The 16281-nt window shown below is 39.9% G+C and overlaps 1 pseudogene; it reads left to right on the forward strand.

The window, feature by feature from the left end:
* The first annotated feature begins 11254 nt into the window (after positions 1–11254).
* LOC146555390 (uncharacterized) lies at positions 11255–15940 on the forward strand (annotated as a pseudogene).
* Positions 15941–16281: the final 341 nt, after the last annotated feature.

The raw sequence follows: 16281 nt of genomic DNA on the forward strand, positions 1-16281 counted from the left end.
TGTATGTGAGGAGCAGGATTTTGAATTCAATTCTGGATTTAACAGGAAGCCAATGAAGGGAAGCCAAAACAGGAGAAATATGCTCTCTCTTTCTAGTCCCTGTCAGTACTCTTGCTGCAGCATTTTGGATTAGCTGAAGGCTTTTCAGCGAGTTTTTTGGACATCCTGATAATAATGAATTACAGTAGTCCAGCCTGGAAGTAATAAATGCATGAACTAGTTTTTCAGCGTCACTCACACACACACACACACACACACACACACACACACACACACACACACACACATATATATATCAAGAGAAATGAGGTAAACACAGAAAATAATTCAGCCTTTCACTGTTTTTCATTTCAGTTTTGATTATGTGTCTTTCTGTGGTTTTCTGCTCTGCCGTCAGCTCAGATTACAGTGAAATATTGATATTGATATACCTTTATTAGTCCCACAAGGGGTAAATGTGTCTTTAATGACTTTAGTTTCTGGTCCAGACTGACAGCTGCTCTGCTTTAAGTGCTGATTTATCCACAGAGATGCAGCAGATGAAACTTTAGGGAAAGCAACGATTACATTTTGTGAAAAAAATAAACTTTCAGCATCTTAAAACTTATTTTGTTAACTGCTGACCGCAGTGAGTAACAGAGGGCTGAGATAACAGCTTTGTTAGAGTGAAAGCAACTCTGTGAAGTGCTGTCATCTGTTATTCGGTGTGCTATCGAAGAGGACTTTGATCTACTATAGGTACATATAACTTTGTAATGCAACACAAACTTACCTAAAACACCAAAAACCAGAACTTGAGCTCTTCAGGGTGTCTTTGGGTGAAAGTCACACTTACCAAAGAAACCAATCTGTCACATCAGATGGTCATAACTTTGGCTCAGTATATTTTTAACTTGTAGTTACAGCATGGCTGTCATAAAGACCCAACTATTACCAAAGACTCGAGACCGGACCCTATGTTTTTCTCTTTTTCTACCCAGATGAAAGTGAGCTACGAAATTGGACCTCCACAGCCAGCCCCAAGTGGACATCAGATGAACTGCAGCTTTTGGAACGTCTGCTTCAGCTCAATTGTTGAGCCCTAGATACTGAACCCTAAAATTGAACCCTCTAATATCTAATCAGTGTGTGGGTGTGTGTGTGTGTCTGTCTGTGCCTAAAACCAAATTTCATTGGTGGAGAGTTTTTCTGTCTCACAGACCTTCATTATGCCTCAGGAAATCATTTTTTCAAAGGCATTTTTAACTGAACTGAAATTCAAAAAACCTTCGGAAAATGCAGAGGACTCTTTTAAACACACTTTAGAAACAGAAATTTAAACACACGCACACACAAACACACTGGTAGAGGCGGAGGCTGTGGAGAGGAAACATCATTTATTCAATATTTCATTACCTTCTCATTTGCGGTGAAGGACTCATTTATTCTCATCAGGAAAGCGGGAGAGAAACAGGATATCGTGTATTAACTCCATCAGTGTAATGATGTGGAGCCTTTATAAAAAGTTAAATAAAATGCTGTGTGTGTGTGTGTGTGTGTGTTCCTAACATGCATGCAGCTCTCCCAGCAGCCACTGGGGGGTGCTGCACCTCTGTCCATCAAAATAAACCATCTTCCGAGCAGGTTTCCGTCTCTCACCTGCCTCCTTTCTTCCTTTGTTACCCTGTGATTCCACCTTTCCTTTCTGTCACGGTACACTTCTTTTCTTTCCCATTTTGAAATATTTTTGTTTTTCTGTTTTTCTTTCTTTCTATCTAACCACGTTATCGTGCCTTAAAGTGTTCCTTATCTCCTTTCCTTTTCTCCTTTCTCCTTTCTACACTCTCAGAATCTGTAAAGTAAAACCAGTTTTTCCCTGCAGGTGTGATTAGCTCAAATGTTACTCTTGAGACTGATTATTAGATGTCAGGTAGCTATGCGGATCATTGCAAGGGCCACAACAGGGTACACATGTGCATATTTACATTGTTTCTTTCATATTTAAAGAGTCAGAACACCTAAATATTCTCCTTACACAAAACAAATTTATTTAATCATTAATTTTTGTCCAAATGTAAGGCCAAGCCTGATCTCTTTAAGGTACCAACAATAAGTGCAACAGCACAGGACTTGTCACAGTGTTTTACCCCCAAAGGTGGATGAAGTCCATCTTTGGGAGGCAGTAATGGAATCTCTTGCTCTTGTTTTAAGTTGCTAAGGAGAGGATAAAAAGTCATGAAGTTTTAAAGTTTAAAAACTGAATATTTAAGTCCATTTTCCCCCTCAATAACTTTTTCTTTCCTCTTTTGTTTTTCTTTAACTCGTCTCTTTACTGTGACCCAGCAGCAAATTTACTGCTCTGTCTTTTCTCCGATTACCTCCTCGGTCGCTACTTTCTCACTGTCCAGGTGAAAAAAATGGACTTCGAGCATATAAATGGATGGGTCTGAACAGATGGGTGGCCTAATTTCACCGTCTCCCCTCCTTCTATTGATCTGTCCATCCCTCTATCAGTAATCTATCATCCGTCCATCAGTCTCCGTAAAACAGAATGAGGAGGAGGAGCAGGAGAAAGATACAGTCTGCTTGAGATAAATACTCTGAAACTCTGCTGTAGGTTTTCTTCTTTGCTCGAGAAACTCTTTTTTTTTTTTACAGGATGATATACTGAATGATTTTATTTAATATCAAAGGCCTTAATATGACTTACTACAAGCAGTTGTTTGTTCTGATTTTATCGCAGATATCGTCCCAAAAAGTTTCCCTTCTGGAATATTTCTGATTTTCAAGCATCAAATAATAAACAAAGGATACTGGACTTATCCATCCATTTTCAGGGTCGCAGGAGCCTGGAGCCTATTGCAGCTGTCATAACGCGAGAGGTGGGGTACACCCTGAACAGGCTGCCAGTCTGTCGCAGGGCTAACACACAGAGACAGACAACAAACAGAAATAGACAAGAAATCGCGCTCACATTCACACCTATGGGCAATTTGGATTAATCAATTTGGATTAACTATTACAGTTTTTTCTGATTGCTTAAGCACATTTTTTGTAACTATTGGCTAATTTTGCAAAACTCTTCACACAAATAAGAAAACCTGTCACCCAATCATCAAAACATTGTAGTTCTCTTGCAAAAGCAAACACAGCTAGATTAACTCTTCACACCTTCGTAAAAATGGTGTTTCCGTATCAAACAGTACACACAAGCCATCATCTACTAAGCACACAATGCGCCAACTGCACACCGATGGTATGAATACAAAACACATCTGGCGTTTGCTTTCCCTGTGCACAAGGTAGGCTATGTCAGTTTGAGCTCATACTTCTGTCATAGATCCATAAGCATGGAGGGATCCAAACTTCAAGTACTGGTGTTTATTCACACACATCAAAACAAACACAAGTGTTTATTTCCAAGTATAGGATTATTTGCAATCGCCATAATGACTATATGGGTTACGTGGTCTGCAGTGAACATGCTTCCTCTGCCCCCTCCTCGTCTTCCTCTTGCTCCTCCTTGTCCTTGTCGTCCTCTTCATCCTACTTCTTCACCTCCACGTCCTCTTCCTCGGCCTCCTCTACTTCTCACTCTTTCTGCTCCCTCCATTGTACTCCGCACACACAGCTTACCTGTATTATAGTGCTTAGGCTGATTGCAAAGTGAACGAATTATCTAAGAAAGTTTTCACATGTGAAAGTGTGCCAGACAGTTGGCAAATTAGTGTTAATGATAGCCATACATGTGTATACTTTTGCTAGGAGTGTGTTGGAAATTTGGAAATTGAGTGTTGTGCAGTGAATTGTGCCTACAGTCTTGCAAAGTGTGTGTTACAAAATTGCAAACTGAGTGCAAAGCAGTTTTTGTGCTTTTAGTTTTGCACACTCAGTGAGTGGTTTTGCTGTAAGTCTGACTAGTTTTAGAAATTGTGCTACAGGATTCACAGTTAGTGTTTAGGCATTCGGTAAAAACTGTAAAACCTGATTCTTTGATCCCTATAATAGAACAGAGAAAACCCGACTCATAGTGGTCAAAACATTTATAATTCTTTATTCAATCATCTTCCGGAAGAGAGAGAGCCCTGCACAGCCCAACGGCAGTTGCAGGATCTCTAACATTAGAATCATAAAATGTGTCTCATATAGGTGTTATTTTGGATCTCTACACATCATACAGTTTCAACAACTCCTTGTATGGTACCAGTTCCTCTTTTCTGTCTGGCTTCCCATATTTATTAATATGCTTGTATAGCTCTACACTAACTTCCTGTTTTTCAGTCTGGGTGAGCACTTAGTTTGTGAGTCAAAAGTGGCCTTGCTTTACAAACCTTCATTACTAAAGTACATAAAACAATATAATCAGAAAATAAGCACTAAGAATATATTAATTACATGACGATCCCCACAAACTGCATGTCTTTGGACGGTAGGAGGAAGCCGGAGTACCTGGGCGGAACCCACACAAACACGGGGCGAACATGCAAACTCCACACAGAAAGACCTGGTGGAATTGGACCTTCTTGCTGTGCAGCAACAATGCTAACCATGCTGCCTGGACTTATTAATATTTCCATTATTTATTAATATAATGGACAGTGATAACAGAGACCTTTGTGGGTTACATTTTAATCAGTCACACCTGAAACGTGTTGGGACTGATCTAAATAATGCTTTGACCTGCTGCGTCACATGCTACCATCAAAGGACACTTTGTGTCTGGCTGACACACCAGCAAAATGGCTTTACACTCTTTAAATTTGAATAGTTAGAATACCACCGATATAGAATGTTTAGGACTATTATGGATATTTGATGACTGAGAAATCTGATATGCCAGCCAATTTTATTTTTTCCTTAGCTGTAGACACACTTAGCTGTGGTTTTGGGCTGAATTGAAGTTTCTTTTCCTGGCAGGTGTGTCAGGGTTGTTTTTGCTCTTCCCTGTGGTGGTCTCGCTTCCCACTCCTCGCCTGGCACACTTGTCCTCCATCTGGCGATTGGTTTTTAAGGACCAGCTAGAGGCGCAACTCTCCATCAGATTATTTTGATCAGCATGGTAATCGGCCAACCTAAGGTCTTGGTGTTTTGATTGTTTGCCTTCTACCTTCTGTATTGTTAAAGCCAAGTTAAACAACTAAAATACTCAAATCATTTCTTTGAATTTATGAGCTGGTCCACATTCCCTGATGGAAAAAAATAAATAAATGAAAAAAAAAACTGTTGAAACTTACCTGCAATACTAACCTGTCTGTCCATCCGTTTCTGCTCTAACGAAATCTGCTCACTTTACTCACAGCTTTCTTCTGCTCTGGCTCAAACTCCCCACCCTGTTCCAGCAGATCAGCCTTCTGAACTAAATTCTGTAACCTCAGTGATTGGTCAGCCTCACGTGCTTGTTGCTTTGAGTGAACGTTTTAAATAAAACTCAGCAGCATGTTGTTGGTAGTTTAAAAGTCCTAAAGGTCAGAACTCCTCGGCTTTCAAAGCTTTGAGGTGTTGGGCACATGGTCCTGCTGCAGTATGAGTCTTTCTCCAGGGGGTGGTGCATGTCTGAATAATGGAGTGCTGTCCAGCATCTGTGATATCTTTTTGTGTCCTTACATTGGTAAGTGGGACTTTTGTTCATGATAAACTGTAAAATCCTTATGTGTCTCAGCCCAAAGCAAGCGTTTCTCCTCGTTTCCTCTCCTGAGAAGTAATTTAACGACTCTTCTTATGCTCTGAGAACACTACTAGTCAGACCTTTGCTGATTTCCTCTTTTATTTACCAAATTCTTTATCTGTGATAATGGTGCTTTTCTGCCTCTTTGTGAGCAGTGCTTGATATATTGATCTTCTGATAGTGTGTTCACTTTTTGGCCTGCCTGATCGTGCTTTGGATGCAACTAAGCCAGTTTTCACAAATTGTTTCAGACTGCCACGCAGTGCCCCCCCCCCCCCCCCCCCGCCAGACCCTTCTGTCTAGCCATGCTGAGAAAGGTCCTCTTTACTCAGAATAACAATCTGACTTCTGACACCATGTTTCCCACTATCACAGTGATGATTAGGGAGGTATGATCTGCTGAAAACATCAGGAAGATCCATGTTTCTATCAGGTGAAGAATGTCTGAAGGTTGAATAAGTTAAACAAGTATGTGATGAGTTGATCAAATCTACCTGAGAGTCGTCAGAGTGCTGCTCCAGTGTTTCAAAACCTGATCTTTAGGACAGAGAACATGGTCAGTGCAAAGTCACCCGCTGATATCTGAACTCTACATTTCTTTTAGACCACAGGTGTCAAACTCCAGTCCTCTTTAACACGTGTCCCTGCTGCAAAACACATGAATAAAATTATGTCATTAGCAAGACTCTAAAGAACTTGACTGCATGCTGAGGGGGCAATTCAGCCATTTGATTCGCACTGCAGCAGCTCATAAGTGAATGAACATGGTTCAATAAGAATACCTTTAGAAGTACATTTTTTCAAAAACTTACATTTATTTAAATTTACTTCGGCAGGGTTGGGGGTTGCCACCTCAACATGCAGTCAAATTCTATAGAGTCTACTAATGTAACTCAGGTGTGTTGCAGCAGGGACACATTGAAAGGTTTCAGGAAACCCACCCTAGAGGACTGGAGTTTGACAATCCCACTTTAGACTTTTACTTTTTTTAACAACTTAATAAGAAAGAAAAGCAACAAATCTGAACAGATGTCTTAGATCAGTGGTTCCCAAACTTTTTTTGCTAGGCCCCCCCTTTGTTTTACAAGAAAAATGTCTCCCCCCCCCCCCTCCCCTACGCGCACACACCCATATTTTGCTCCATTGCAGTTTATTTAACACCTCAAACATTTAGTAAACAATTAAGCAAATACAAGTAAACTGCAATAAATTACAGGTAGTAATAAAATAAACTACTCTTTTACGCTACGTCCACACCTACAAGGGTATTTTTGAAAACGCAGCTGTTTCGTCCACATGTAAACGCCGTTTCGAATCACCGAAAACAGAGATTTTTTAAAAACTCCTTTTTGCGTTTACATGTGGACAAGGAATACAGAGTTCATCACGCAACGTCAAAGGTATGTGCCTTTTTTCACGTCACGCTGTGCACCACGCAGTGTTGGGTAAGTTACTTTAAAAAAGTAATTAATTACTATTACTAATTACTTAATCAATATTGTATTTAAAATACTTATATAATTACTGTGTCTAAAAAGTAACTTAATTACTAAATAAGTAATTTAACTAAATACTTATTAAAATCCCCATAAACCTTGAGTGGACAAACAATAGAAATTAAACTCTTTAAGGCTAAAAATAATATTTTGCCCTTTAAGTTACAAAGAGTATTTTTAATGTATTCAGGGGGAGAAGATAGTAGAAGGAAATTTTATTTTAAGCATCAGTTAGCTAGGACAACACAAAGATTAATGAGTTCAACGGTTAGGGGTATATACGACTGTAGAACTCTCTTCGTTATAATTTAAAGAATTGTATAAGTTTACATTGTTTTAAAAAGTGTTACATGCTTAAAACGATAACTCAATATGAAGAATGCGAATGAAATTGGAGTTCATTGAAAAAGGATCCTTTATAATTTTTTGTTTTATTTATTTAATTTAATTTTTCTCCTTGTTACTATGTGGAGTGGTATATTCCGATTGTAAATTTGTTGTTTGGTTTGGGTTAGGACCGGAGAGAAATGTTAATATTAGTTTGTCCCTGATTTTTGGTGCCCACTTGTAATATAAGTTGGATTGTAGATAGGGGGCAGGGTTTAATAAGAATATTTTCTTCTTCCTACTCCTTTTCACACATGGTTGTAGTGCTTTATTGACAGAAAGTGTGGTTGGTTTGTTTGATCTGTTGTACCAAGTGTGAAATAAATAAATAAATGAAATGAAATGATGTTGTTCAGGCTTAACAACTTACAGTGTGGCACTAGCTGTTTCAGTCCTGGTGTGGAACTTTTCTTAATGCATTTGGTCTAAACAAAATGCTCTTCTCAATCAAGACTGCACAGTTTGGTTGTTGTGAATCAAGCAGACGTTTGTTCACCAGTGGACATTCTGGGCTAGGAAAACCCATATAATATTGACAACACCCTCATCTGTCAATCAGTGTTATTCTTTTGTGGTGACTTCAATGACTTGGTTCACATTTAAGGAATATTTAATTTGAAAATGGTCAAATTAAATAGGCATTGAACAGAAAGTGAGATTACAGCCAACCCTCAAGTGGCTGTTAGAGGAACTGCGAAATGTGGCATTTCTGTTTCAGCCCTGCAGGTCGCCAGTCGCCACTTGCTGCTTCAAACACGTTCTCACTCCCAACTCGTCAAACGTGTGACGCATGGTCAGGCCCCTTCTGCTGCACATATGGACGTGCAGGGTACCCCTCTGGCGTCGGGAATTGACGTGAAGGGTCCTCCGATTGAAGAGATTTTGTCGGTATATTTAGACATTTTCCAAATCACATTGTAACGACCTATACTGAACACAATAAATTATACACTGAACAAAAATATAAACGCAACACTTTTGTTTTTGCTCCCATTCCCCATGGGATGGACGTAGAGACCTAAAATTCATTCCAGATACACAATATAACCATCCCTCCCAAACAGTGGTCACAAATCAGTCCAAATGTGTGGTAGTGGGCACATCTGCTATATTGAGATAATCCATCCCACCTCACAGGTGTGCCACATCAGGATGCTGATCTGACATCATGAGTAGTGCACAGGTGTACCTCAGACTGCCCACAACAAAAGGCCACCCTGGAATGTGCAGTTTTTTGGGCTATTGGGGGTCTGGGGACCCAGAACCGGTCAGTATCTGGTGTGACCACCATTTGCCTCATGCAGTGCAACACATCGTCGCATGGAGTCTATCAGATTGTCAATTGTGGCCTGTGGAATGTTGGTCCACTCCACTTCAATGGCTGTGCGAGGTTGTTGGATATTCGTGGGAACTGGTACACGCTGTCGTATACGCCGGTCAAGCACATCCCGAACATGCTCAATGGGTGACATGTCCGGTGAGTATGCTGGCCATGCAAGAACTGGGACATTCTCAGCTGCCATCTGCCCTGAACAATGTGAACCATGATTCATCCGTGAAGCGCACACCTCTCCAACGTGCCAGACGCCATCGAATGTGAGCATTTGCCCACACAAGTCTGTTACGGCGACGAGCTGGAGTCAGGTCAAGACCCCGATGAGGACGACGGGCATGCAGTTGAGCGTCCCTGAGACGGTTTCTGACAGTTTGTGCAGAAATTGTTTGGTTGTGCAAACCAATTGTTCCAGCAGCTGTCTGGGTGGCTGGTCTCAGACGATCTTGGAGGTGAACCTGCTGGATGTGGAGGTCCTGGGCTGGTGTGGTTACACGAGGTCTGCGGTTGTGAGGCCGGTTGGATGTGCTGCCATATTCTCTGAAACGCCTGTGGAGACGGCTTATGGTTGAGAAATGAACATTCAATGCACGGGCGACAGATCTGGTTGACATTCCTGCTGTCAGCATGCCAATTGCACGCTCCCTCATTGCTTGTGGCATCTGTGGCATTTTGCTGTGAGACAAAACTGCACATTCCAGGGTGGCCTTTTGTTGTGGGCAGTCTGAGGTACACCTGTGCACTACTCATGATGTCAGATCAGCATCCTGATGTGGCACACCTGTGAGGTGGGATGGATTATCTCAATATAGCAGATGTGCCCACTACCACACATTTGGACTGATTTGTGACCACTGTTTGGGAGGGATGGTTATATTGTGTATCTGGAATGAATTTTAGGTCTCTACGTCCATCCCATGGGGAATGGGAGCAAAAACAAAAGTGTTGCGTTTATATTTTTGTTCAGTGTATAATGCAGGCAACTATCTGAGAGAAAAGTACTGCAGATAAAACTAATTACAGGCTGTTATTTGTGTATCGGTTCTTGCATTGACGGAGTGAGCGATGTATGCTGGGTAATGGCACAGCTAGCGATTGGGTGAATTTATTGCACCGGTTTTATAAACTGTTCTACAATCCTTTTGATATTTGGAAATCTGTCGATCATTCTGCTACAGCTGTAAGATATCTTCTCCAACTCCTCTGAATACATGCAGTCATTTTACCGTCTGCTTTGGCTAATCACGCTCTTACGTATTAAATTAAATTAAATGCCTAATAAAAAAGCTGTTCTTTTTTATTAGGCAAAAAAACATTATGCAAAAACATTTTCGGCAAAAAAACATTATGCAAAAACATTTTCGGTGCTGTTAAGGAATTCACAGCGACTCACTTGTTTATTTTTGAGAAAGTTTATTTTTTTATCATATCAGATGAGCGGCAGTGACGTCAACGTACTCGATCGTACCACAGGTAAGTGCGAATCTGAATCTGTAGATTTTTTAAAATTATTTTTCTTATTTAAAACCAAAAAGAAAAACCCGAAACAGTGAGCTCACAAAGCTGCTTTTAGCAGTTCCATGGGTTAAGATTAGCAATTTTGTGGAACAGCGAATGACTTAACATTTAATAGCATATATGTTACCACACCACATGTGCTGTAAGTTAGCTAAATTCATTTCTGTTAGCCAATCAAGTTAAGCTTATCATATATCATCATCCAGGGTACAGTGATAGAGAAGTGTGTGCTGACGTTTGCTGTTGTTGCCACTTTGTAAAGTTTGAGGGTTCTAATAAGGGTCAGTGTTGCCAGATTGGGTTGATGCTGAAATTGAAGATAGACGTTATCTATCAATCTAGCTCTCTCTTTATGGCTCTCTCTCTCATTCTGGCTCTCTCTCTCTCTCTCTCTCTCTCTCTCTCTCTCGATTTTAAACTTAATAACAGCATTACATAATCATTAAATAGCAGACCGATCATCTATGCTGCAAATGAAATACAAATGGACACTAAACAGGGTTTATCTAAATGGTTACAATAGGGTTTAATGTATATATTTATTTATAAGGTGCTTCTGGTGCTACTTTTTTTTTTCTAAACAGGTTCTTCATCAATCAGCCTATTATTGATTGATTCCTTCCTACATCTGCTTTTTGAAAAACTCCTAAAGGCACTTTTAAGAGCCACGTCAGTCTGTTTGTATCTGTTCTTACTGCTGTCCTTATTGGTCTGTCTCTCTGTTTCTGCCTCGCTCTGTTGGTCTCTGTCTTGTTTGATTATTCTGTTTGTGTGTGTGTGTGTGTGTGTGTGTGTGTGTGTGTGCGCGTGCGTGTTTGTTTGTTTGTGTGTTTGTTTGTTTGTTTGTTTGTTTGTTTGTTTGTTCTTCTTTCTGCCATGAGTGACTCCGAAATTCAAGATCCTTTAAGGATCCTAGATAATCTGACTGATCAGCAGGAACAAATTGATGAGCTCCAACACCTCGATGACATGCTTGGTGAGCTGAAGCAAGAGGTAGCTCCTGTACCTGTGAAGCCACCTGAACTAACAGTAAAATGGAAAAAAAGAGACAAAGATGGAAACCAACTCTATGCGAGGCCAAGATCAATCCGGAGTCAATTACATAAGGGTCAGTACTCTTTCATACAAGATAATTTGAAGATATAGATTGTATGGACACAAAACCATAAATTTAACGTATTAATTAATTTAAATATTTGTAAAGACAAACAGGAAAGTAATTTGTTTGTTTTGACACAAAAGGACATTAAATAAACCACAGAATTATCTCTTAAAACTGAATGATCCCCCCCTAGCAAGTATGGCATTCATTACGTTATGTTAGTCCAGTAACAAAATGTGGCTGACAGTTACCTCCTCACAAGGATTTTGGTAAAAGATATTGGTACTTGGCAGCACAGTGGCACATCAAAAAATGTCCTGATTTCAATTCCACTATCAGACCAGGGTCTTTGCGTGTAGAGTTTGTGTGTTCTTCCCTTGTTTCTCTGCTCGCAGGTTACCTGGTTTACTCCCACAGTCCTGAGATGTGGAGTTTGGCTAATTGGTGATTCTAAATTGTTTCTGTGTTATAAATGTGGATTTGATTTGTGTTTTTGATATACTGTTGATGTTTTATACAGCTGCCCACAGTCAGAAGACCAATTCTACCACTAATAACAGTCACTGTGAGGTGGCATTTGCCCCAGAGACTGTTGGTATGTACTCCACTGTGTCTTCACTAGATCAAAGCAGTATGTTCATGTGTTTGCAGCAATTGCTAGCATATTTATAGCCATCAAGCTTTACTCTCATAGCTACTCTGTCCATTACACTTTTATAATTTAATCAATTTTAATAGAAAATGTATTTGTTTTTTTTAACAGAGCGCTTTCTACAAGAACTCCAGAGCTCACTGAATGATTCTTCAGACGATCACCATGAAGCACCACCACCAAAAGCTCCTCTTTTGGCTTCCTTGAACTGGAGCACAAGAAAAACTCTTTTTTCAGAGAGTTGGAGGGCCAAAAGACCCCATCTGGTAAATACCATGGCAGCTCAAGAAAGTGTGTCGGAACATATATGCCAACAATGTGGGAGCAATCCAGCTGTGCTTCGTTGTCGTGACTGTCTACCACGCCCCCTTTTTTGTGATAAATGTGATGTCATCACGCACACCAGATATGTCCTTCACAATAGACGTGCCATGACTGCCGGATTCTTCCAGCCATTGCCTCCAACAACTTACATTGTAAATAAGACCCTTTGCCATGATGGTAAGTTCTGTGACTAAACTTATTGTGTTTACTGTTTATACATTTCCCTTACGCTCTCTCTCTCTATCTCATTTTTTAAAAAAGTTGATGCTTCCTCAGTTCTCAACTACACTGTTAGCTTTGAGCTGTTAAGTTGTTTTTTTTTATTGTTTCAAGTAAGGCTCAGTTGGTCCTACCATATCTTAGTCACATTTCAACGTTTTACTTCATAGTTAATAAACTTATTTAAATCATATGTTACGCATACATGTTGACTTCTTTAGCACGACTTGTACCTGTGGAGAGCCCAGTCACAATCTGTCCACCAGAGTGTTTGAGGGTCAGACCAGGAAAGGTTGTTGCTGTGGTCACAATGAATGGTAAGAAGAACTTCATTTTGTCCTGACTGACAACCATCTGTAAATAATTCACCTAAAACTAAACCCTCACAAGCATTGTTGCAGTATATTCTGAGACAAAAAGAAGACCTAACCCAAAGATAATAAACTTTTACTCTGGAGTCATGAGTTTTTCACTTTTCTAGGACGTTACAATCTCAGCATGCCAGAGCTGAGGTGTGAGACATGTGAAGCTTCTTGGACTGCTGGAGTAGATGACCTAAATCTAATGATTACTGGCCCGCTACCCTTCACTTTTCTACTTTGTACGCAACAGATGTCTTCTTCACATTTGAAGAAATGAAGATGGCATCACCCGGACTCTCCTGCAAAGCATTTTTAAAAATGCTTGATCAACGAACTCTCCACTTTGGCCGTGTGAGCATTTTAGTTTATGCATCCTTTACAGTATGGTTCTTCTGTGTTATTCAGGATTTAAAAGTCACTTGTAGCGTAGTTGTTTTCTGTTTATGTCTTTCATTTTAAACCAGACGGGAAAGATCTCTGCAGATGGCTTTAAGAAAAGTTTCTTTGAGTGGGAAGCCGTGAGATATGAATTAGACAAGATTTTAAAGGAGGATCCCTTCACATGTCATGCATGTGCCCCAGACATGCTTGCAATTTCAGTGGATGGAAACCGCAAGCATTACCGTTTCAAGAATGCAGCCAGGTACAGCAAAATATGTGTAATACCAACGTTTGTTTCAGACAATGTGACTATAAGGTGCACCAATTAACTTTGGACTTACTTTGTATGACACCATAAAGTATACTGTATTGCTATTTTGTTCAGATCTGAGGAACTGGGCATCTTTGAAGACGCCTTGATAGCAAAGGATGAAGATGTGGGAAGATTTGTGGACTACATACACAGCACATCCAGACATGTAAGATTGAACGCTCTAATTACATAGACATAATTATGTTAACCTTTAACACTCTGTTGAAGAGATTGTGAAAAGACATTGTCACCAGCTATTTAATGCATTTTAGGTCTCCGGACGAGGTGTTTGTGGAGGGGAGTGGTCAGCAGCCAGAGAGACCTCCCAAAGATCCAGCAGCAAGGTGGATGAGGAGGGACTGGAGCTTGCAGTGTGTAGGCATGGAGTGCTGCTCCGTGCTCTAAATATGTACAGGGGTGAAATTTTTGCTTATCCCTTGTACCTGCAACAAAAGCTGGCCAATAGACATATCACTTTTTTTTGTATGGATGTTACCTGCAAGTATTGGCCATATCTTGAAAGAGTAACAAAAAGCTGTCCAGAGCTCCAGCACCTTCTTAGCATGAAGCCATTTCTTTCAGTCTTTCATGCTAAAGCCCACGATTTCAAATGTGAGGTATGAAATTCTGACTTTAATGACTTTATCTGAATAATTGCACATCAACATTTTGTGTAATTTGTATTTTATCTGTGTGTGTGTATGTGCATCTGTGTGTGTGTGTGTGTGTGTGTTTTTTCCAGGTGAAATGGAGTGGAGCATATCAAGATGGGGCTGGTTTGACTCTAGGGGAGGAGGTAGAGCAATGTAATGCCTTTTTGTCAAGGATTGCAGTTACCACAAAACATATGTCCAAAGCAGGTGAGAAGGCAAATCCTGCACTAGTTAGATTTTAAGTGTGTAATTATGATGAAAGTGGTAACACTACGTTTTCTGTGTTTGCAGGATGGAGTGACATGCTAACTCTTATGGCCATGCGCTGGAATCAACAAAAGCTAGACCAGTTGGCCACCTCTCTGACCCATCGATATCAGAAGGTAATGATATTGTTACTTTATTTTTAGATGATTACTCCTCTGTGTTCTTATTATTTGGAGTAAACATGTGTTTAGTGTTTTTTGTTTGTTTGTTTGTTTTTTAATCTCAAATTGACAATGTAGGCCACAAAAGCTCTTCTAACCCAGCTTCAGAACCTGGAGTCCTTAAAAGTCCAATTAGCAGTGACTGACAGTCAACTGGAAGAATGGGTCAGTGATGTAAAGGATTGGGCAGAAGGTGAGCAAAAACTGATTCAAAAATGTGATGCAATTGTACAATGACTTTATCTAAGTGTAGCTGTGTTATTTCTTCTAAGCAGCAACAACAAGCACAAGTGATATTGATCCCTTGGTGAGCAGAATCGAAGTGCTCGTAGTGAGCATAAAGAGACGATCCCAGCGTCTGTACAAAGACACCGATGGAAATAAAGCCTGTGCCAAGATTCGTCGCAAGATCAGAGAAGAGAAAGGAATCTTGACTTCTGCTGTGGAAAAATACAACAGAATGTTTCCAGACAAAGAAACTCTGTGCTTGGAAGAAATTCTGTCTGGTGACACAAGCTGGCCGTGGCAGCAGGCACACAGCGGTAGTTGTACATATATGTTGTCTACTTTCAGCATATCTGACATATAATGAAACCCTAAGCTTCAGGTGTTGACCTAAAATCATTTATGACTTCAGACGTTCTTTGTGAATTGATTTATAACTTTGTTATAAATGCATTTCAGACTCTGTCAGCCTTACAACAAAGAGAAGGGCATTCGATATCATCATGGCAATAAGAAGGAAAAGAAGATTCTTGTTACAGAGATGGACCATCACTGGAAATCTCTTTCAAAATATGATGATATCCTGAAAGAGCTGTCCGGCCTGTTTTCCAGTGAGATATTTAAAAGTATGTATTTAAGTAATGCATACAAAACACTGACTGTTTCTTAAGGCATTAAAGCAGACTAAATTATATGTTCTATTTTTAAGGTTCGCATTGTGGCCTAAGTGAGGAGGGTTTGAGAGGTCTACAGAGCATCATCCTCAGAAAACGACAGAATGTGAAACAAAACAAGCTGCACGCAAGACAGTGTTACATGCAAGTTTTGTCAGGAGCAAAGAACATTAACCTTGATCATACTTCCGACGATGACTTTTACAGTGACTCTGAATTTTCTGATTAAAGTCGGTAATAAATATCTGTAATATATCAGTTTGTCCTCAAAGTTATATCAACTTCCTACCTTGCAGGTTTAATGCTGGGGGCCCCAATTTTTTCAAGTTGGCCATAGACCAGTCATTGACAGTGCATTCCCAAGACTTCATCACATCAATGCATATAGTTTTTTACAAAGACAGCTGGCACATTTTTATTTAATGTCATTCGTAGAGCTAAAAACTACCCTGTTACACTGTTTTTAAACATGCATTTTGGTAATACATAATAGTACACTGTTATGTATCAGAGGGAGATTTTGTACTTTTTACATTTTTGTCATGTTAAGTTACTGTAATATATTTTTGG

This window comes from Mchenga conophoros, linkage group LG17 (genome assembly GCF_057382185.1).
Source record: "Mchenga conophoros isolate Kocher_MC1m ecotype Shallow Benthic linkage group LG17, M_conophoros_male_GT1.1, whole genome shotgun sequence".
Classification (NCBI taxonomy): domain Eukaryota; kingdom Metazoa; phylum Chordata; class Actinopteri; order Cichliformes; family Cichlidae; genus Mchenga; species Mchenga conophoros.